Raw genomic sequence first — 6,875 nt, 5'->3', positions numbered from 1 at the left:
AGGAGAGGGCTCTGATGGAGTGGTCTGCTCAGTGTGTGGGTAGATGTTTGGGCGTTTCCGTAGGGGCTACCTCGGTGGAGAGTCCAAACCAGGTGCCGGCATTGCACGTTCCACCTGAGTATGGGGATTTGGCTATTGCGTTTAGTAAGGCGAGGGCGACGCGGTTGCCACCCCATAGGCAGGGGGATTGTGCGATAGACCTCCAGGCAGGAGCTGCGCCCCACGGAGCCATGTGTATCCTCTGTCTCAGGAGGAGAAGAAAGCTATGGAGATTTACATAGACGAATCGCTGAGACAAGGATACATACGGCCTTCCACTTCCCCCGCGTCCTCGAGTTTCTTTTTCGTGAAGAAAAAGGGATGGTGGTTTGCGCTCGTGCATCGATTACCGTGGTCTCAATCAGATTACGGTGAAGTATAGTTATCCACTCCCGCTGATTGCGACCATGACTGAGTCGTTGCATGGGGGCGCGTTTCTTCACGAAATTAGATCTCAGGAGCGCGTACAACTTGGTGCGCATCAGGGAGGGTGATGAATGGAAAACAGCCTTTAGTACCACCTCGGGCCATTACGAGTATCTGGTCATGCCATACGGGTTGATGAACGCTCCGTCAGTTTTCCAATCATTTGTGGATGAGATCTTCAGGGACATGCAGGGGCAGGGGTGGTGGTGTACATTGATGACATCCTCGTGTACTCACCTACCCGTGTCGAGCATGTGGCCCTGGTGCGCAGAGTGTTGCGGAGGCTGGTGGAGCACGACCTGTATGTGAAGGCAGAGAAGTGTCTGTTTTTCCAGGAGTCGGTCTCCCTTTTGGGTTATCAGTTGTCTGCGTCAGGGGTGAAGATGGAGGTAGACCGGGTAGTCGGGCGTGCGTCATTGGCAAACACCAACCACTGTGAAGGAGGTGCAGCAGTTTTTGGGGTTTGCAAATTACTACAGGAGGTTTATCCGGGGTTTTGGACAGGTGGCAGCTCCCATCACGTCTCTGTTGAAGGGGGGTCCGGTGCGTCTGCAGTGGTCGGCCGAGGCGGACAGGGCGTTTGGGAGGCTGAAGGACCTGTTTACCTCGGCCCCGGTGCTGGCACATCCGGATCCTCTTTGCCGTTCCAGGTAGAGGTGGACGCGTCGGAGGCCGGTTTAGGAGCCGTGCTCACAACGGTCTGGCGCGCCACCTAAACTCCGCCCCTGTGCTTTTTATTCTAAGAAGCTCAGTCCGGCGGAGCGGAACTATGACGTAGGGGACAGGGAGCTGTTAGCCGTGGTACAGGCTCTAAAGGTGTGGAGGCACTGGCTTGAGGGGGCTCAACACCCTTTCCTCATTTTGACGGACCACCGTAACCTGGAGTACATCCGGGCGGCGAGGAGGCTGAACCTCGCCAGGCAAGATGGAGTATGTTCTTGACCAGGTTTACTTTTAAGATCACGTACATCCCTGGGTCACAGAATGGCAAGGCAGATGCGCTGTCTTGGCGGTATGACACGGAGGAGAGGTCCGTGGAGCCCACTCCCATACTGCCTGAGTCGTGTCTGGTGGCACCGGTAGTGTGGGAGGTCGATGCTGAACTTCGAGCGGGCGCACGCACCGACCCTAGTCCACCACAGTGCCCGGAGGGTCGGAAGTACGTTCCGCTCGAGGTTCGGGATCGATTGATCTATTGGGCTCACACGTCACCCTCCTCTGGACATCCGGGTATCGGCCGGACAGTGCACTGTCTTAGTGCCAAGTACTGGTGGCCCACGTTGGCAAGGGATGTGAGGGTTTATGTTTCCTCCTGCTCGGTGTGCGCCCAGTGTAAGGCGCCTAGACATCTACCTAGGGGTAAGTTGCTACCCCTGCCCGTTCCACAATGACCATGGTCCCACCTCTCAGTGGACTTTATAACAGACCTTCCCTCTCCCAAGGGAATACTACCATCCTGGTCGTTGTGGACCGGTTCTCTAAGGCCTGTCGTTTGCTCCCCATGCCGGGTCTTCCTACTGCCCTGCAAACTGCCGAGGCACTGTTTACCCATGTGTTCCGGCACTACGGGTACCCGAGGACATTGTGGCTGATCGGGGTCCCCAATTCACCTCCAGAGTCTGGAGAGCGTTTATGGAGCGGTTGGGGGTCTCGTTGAGCCTCACCTCGGGTTACCACCCGGAGAGTAATGGGCAGGTGGAACGCGTAAACCAGGATGTGGGTAGGTTTCTCAGAACATACTGCCAGGACCGGCCGGAGGAGTGGTCAAGGTACGTTCCCTGGGCCGAGATGGCCCAGAATTCCCTACGCCATTCCTCCACTAACCTAACTCCATTTCAATGTGTGTTAGGTTACCAGCCGGTTCTGGCACCCTGGCAGCAGAGCCAGATCGAGGCTCCTGCGGTGGATGAGTGGGCGCGGCGCTCGGAGGAGACTTGGAACGCTGCACACGTCCACCTGCAGCGGGCCCTCCGACGTCAGAAGGCGAGCGCTGATCTCCACCGCAGTGAGGCACCGGTGTACGCACCTGGTGATCGAGTCTGGCTCTCTACCAGAAACCTGCCCCTCCGCCTGCCCTGTCGGAAACTGGGTCGGCGGTTTGTAGGGCCATTTAAAGTCCTGAGAAGGTTGAACGAGGTATGTTATAGATTACAGCTACCTGTGGAGTATAAGTGTATTAACCCCTCGTTCCATGTGTCCCTTCTCAGGCCGGTGGTAGCGGGCCCACTCCAAGAAAATGAGATCTTGGAGACTCCTCCGCCCCCGTTGGACATCGAGGGGGCACCGGCGTACTCCGTGAGATCCATCTTGGATTCGAGACGTCGGATGGGGATCTCCAGTATCTAGTGGAGTGGGAGGGGTACGGTCCGGAGGAGCGGTGCTGGGTGCCGAGGAGAGCGTTTTGGACCCGTCGCTCCTGACGGAATTCCATCGGGGCATCCGACGCGCCCTGCTCCGCGTCCTCCTGGTCGTCCCCGAGGCCGAGTCGGGCGCACGTCTGGAGCCGCGTCAAGGGGGGGTACTGTCACGGTTTCGGCCGAGGCTGCCTCTCTCCCTTGTTCGGGCAGGTTTCGCGTTCGTCGTCTCCGGAATTCTAGCTGCCACCGCTATATGTTTCATGTTCGTTTGCTTTTGTCTGTTTGTTTCCACACCTGTTTCTGTTTTGGCGTAATTAGTGTCCTATAAGTTTCTCGTTGTGTTTGTCTAGTGTTGTGTGTAATTATTTCCGTCAGTATTGTGTTTTGCTCGGTTGAGCTTATTCTCCACTGTGCTGGAGCATTTTCGCACCTGTGTGTGCACAGTTACATTTTTGTCGCACCTGTTTGTGCGCAATTGCCTTTCGCCTTCGTGCGTGTTTTTTCGCTTTCGGGCTAAGTTGTCCTGTTGCCTTAGTTTGGCCAGTAATACAGCCTTTGGAACATTCAGTCTGAGTCCTGCGTTTGATTCCTACATTACACCTACAACACGCCCTGACAGTCGTTGACCACCATGTAGTGGTCACCTTCACCTGCAGGTCTGGAGTAGATAACAACATTAAATACCTCAATTACCTGTTGTCTAGTTCAAATGAGGCAGGAGTGGACGTTCTCAAATCATCAATTCAGACATTCCTATTTTACGCATACTTTCATATTATTTATATTATTTAAATACAAATTAAGACAATTTTCCAGAACCAATTAAACAGATCAGCACTATATATAACATCACTGTACCTGTAACAGACAAAGTGACTCCAGGATCCCTTCGGTCTGATCTGTAATAAATCTGAACTTGTACGTAGTGGAGTCACTCTCTCTCAGGTCTGTGATTGTCAGGGTGTGGCCATTCTTCTTATCTCTATGGTACGTCACACGACCTTTGTAGTCTGGGTCATCACTCAGACTCACATAATTCTCCACAGCAACAATTTTGGTGAACCAGAAGGTTGTTGTGACTTTATACCAACTGGGATATGTGTAAGAGCAGGACAGTTCCACTGATGACCCCTTCAAGGTACAAATACTGTGGTGTTAGTCACACTCCAGCCATTCTGCCCCAGTACAGCTGAAACCCAGTTAGACATCACAAGGACATTACATTAACTTCGATGTCCTTTGACGCACACTAACACTTTGTTCCCGTAGTAGCTGAGTTGAGACATAGATACTCTTTGGTTGAGTGTGAATGGATACCGTTTAAAGTGAAGCGGACACGCCAAATGTGTCACTAGTAGAACATGAAAATGTTTTGCTTTTAGAAATATCTGTAGATTGACAAACCAGGCAACTAAAAGATACGAATGAGACCATACCTGCTACAGACCAGAGAAAGACCACCAACACACTTCCTGCTGTTCTCAAGGCCATTGTTGCATCTCCCACCCTGCAGTCTTAGAAACATAAACAACAACTCACTCTATAGCTGGTGAATAACTACACCTGATACATTGAAGTATAAACTGGAAATGGGGTACAGGGCCTCATTACTGAAAATGAATCAGGCTCATATTGTGTTGTGTTGTATTGTGCTATATGGTTGTCTATGTGATTACTGTCTGTCTGTTAGTCTATTGCACTATATATGTATGTATGTATGTATTGTGATGTCACGAGAGGCTGTGTCCTGGAGGGACGTTACATCCCCCTGAGGTGGCTGCAAACCCAGACAGCTATGGCTCCATCTGCTGGTATGGTCGGGAACTCCACCCCTCTATGGCCAATCTTCCCACGCAGCTGAAACAAATGAGGAGCTGATGAGCTGAAGGTGTGGGGGGGAAGGGAAGAGACACAGTCTCCAACCTGGGCTCTCTGGAGGACAAGAGTGCTGCTCGTCCACTTCCATGAGGAATATAAGGATTTGGAGATACTTACCTTTGGGAAATACTCACCTTTGGATATATGCACCTGTGGAAATACGTGAGAGACATTTGGAAGGACTTTTTGCTGGGTTGGCCACTAGCTGCAACGTGGACTACAGTAAGGCTGGGGAAAAGTTATCTGAGCGAGTGAGAATTATGACTTTGGATGTGGAAGAGACATCCCTGAACTGTTAACCCTTAAAGAGCCACAAAGAGAACAGAATTTTGTTATATTTTCGTTAATTTCCCAAGACCTATAATAAAATCCTTGTTTTGTTTGAACCTTGTCTCCTTGCACTACTTGAGCAATCCCGCTGAAAGCTGTGTAGCCTCTGTGACGTCACAGATGGTGGAGAATACGGGCACGCTCAGCGTTAATAGTGCATGTCAGAGGAGGATACCGAAGGTTTGATCACCCAGTTTTCCAAGTTGGCCGTAGGCTCCCCCGCCCGACTGAAATGGAGGACATATTGAAAGCCCTTGTTGCTGGCCAGCAAGCCCAGATGCAAGCAAACGTGGCTCTCTTGGAGGAGCAAAAGAAAGCCAACCTTCTGAAGGCAGAGGAATTGCAGTTGCAGAGACAGAGGGTGGTCCAAAATACCCGCCCAATAAAGGCAAGTGACTTTATATCTAAGATGGGAGCTACCGATGACATTGAGGCATACCAGATGCATTTGAGGCCACGGCCACTAGGGAAGCCTGGCCCAAGCAACAGTGGGTTGGTCTGTTAGGCCCTTTCTAACCGGGGGAATCGCTGAATGCTGTCCGGGACCTGGGCCCCTGACCAGGTTACTGACTATGATGCCCTGAAGTCTGAGATCCTCAGCAGATATGGACTCACAAAGTTTGGTATGGCCCAGCGCTTTCACAGCTGGACCTTCCAACCAGACCAACCTCCTCGGGCGCAGATGCATGAACTTGTCCGAATCGCAAGGAAATGGCTGGATCCGCAGAGGAATACAGCAGCGGCGGCGGTGGAGGCCGTTGTGGTGGATCGTTACCTCACGCGCCCTGCCTTATGAGGCAAAACGGTTCATCAGTCAACAGGCCTTGACCACGGCTGATCTGACCGTGGAAGCTGTGGAAAAGTACCAGGCCACAGCGGAGATGCTGAATGCTTCCCGAAAAGACCCCAGGAGTGCGGCCCCCACCACAAATGGAAGAACCCGTCCAAAGGACACCAAGGTCTCGAACCCAGCCACGTCAGGACTTATCCCGGCTCCAGGGGGAGCCAGAAACCAGGCGGGTCCAAGAAGAGTACACCAGGAGGGGGGAAACTCGACAGTGTTACCGGTGTGGGGAGATGGGACATATCTCCTGGCAGTGTGGGAAACCAGCCGATGAACCTATGCCCACTGCGGAGTCCTCCAGCTCAGCACCCACACACCGTTTTGCCTCGCTCTTGGGAGTCGTAGATGGCGGCCCAGATCGACCCCCACCTGCCCGGTAACTGTGAATCACCATGATGTGGAGGCCTTACTGGATTCTGGTAGCCGGGCCACCCTGGTGCGTAAGGGGATTTGGTGGGCCCAACGTGTCTGACCCCGGGGAAAGTCCTCCCAGTTTCCTGTGTCCATGGGGACACCAGAGAATACCCCATTACTGAACTTACAATGACCAGCACACGGGGAACCATACACACGACGGCGGGGTGGTTGATTCCCTCCCCGTCCCTGTCCTAATTGGACGAGACTGCCCAGCCTTTTACCCACTCTGGAGAGAGTCTCAGGAGAGGATAACCCGAGTACCTCGGAAACGGAGAGGCAAGACTCATCCTGGGAAGGCTCCGTGCAATCCTCCGAATTACTCACTCCCGCCCGGGCTCTGATAGGGATGGCAGGTGCCCAGACCGACACAGAGACGGAGCTACAGAATCTGGACAAAGAACTGTCTGGTCTGAAGGGGACCGCTGAGAGGTATCGTTTGTTAAAGCAACAGTTAGACATGAAGACAGAAGAGTTAGATATCCTCCAGGCTAAACTCCAACAGAGCTCCTTCCATAAGCAACAGGAGGAGCTGGAGAGGCTGCGCAGGACCATCGAGGAGTGTGAGGAGACCCTGCGCAGTAGTA

The 6,875-nt window shown here is 52.9% G+C and overlaps 1 long non-coding RNA gene across 1 annotated transcript; it reads right to left on the bottom strand.

Moving 5' to 3' along the window:
• Nucleotides 1–3,441: 3,441 nt before the first annotated feature.
• Nucleotides 3,442–4,389, bottom strand: LOC123488015. The gene is made up of 3 exons (XR_006659939.1): nt 4,259–4,389; nt 3,681–4,011; nt 3,442–3,480 (listed from the first exon to the last, which is right to left on the bottom strand). It is a non-coding gene; the product is annotated as an uncharacterized LOC123488015 (long non-coding RNA).
• Nucleotides 4,390–6,875: the final 2,486 nt, after the last annotated feature.

Source organism: Coregonus clupeaformis, unplaced genomic scaffold (genome assembly GCF_020615455.1).
Source record: "Coregonus clupeaformis isolate EN_2021a unplaced genomic scaffold, ASM2061545v1 scaf2020, whole genome shotgun sequence".
NCBI classification, from domain to species: domain Eukaryota; kingdom Metazoa; phylum Chordata; class Actinopteri; order Salmoniformes; family Salmonidae; genus Coregonus; species Coregonus clupeaformis.
This window is presented reverse-complemented; position numbering and strand designations above follow the sequence as displayed.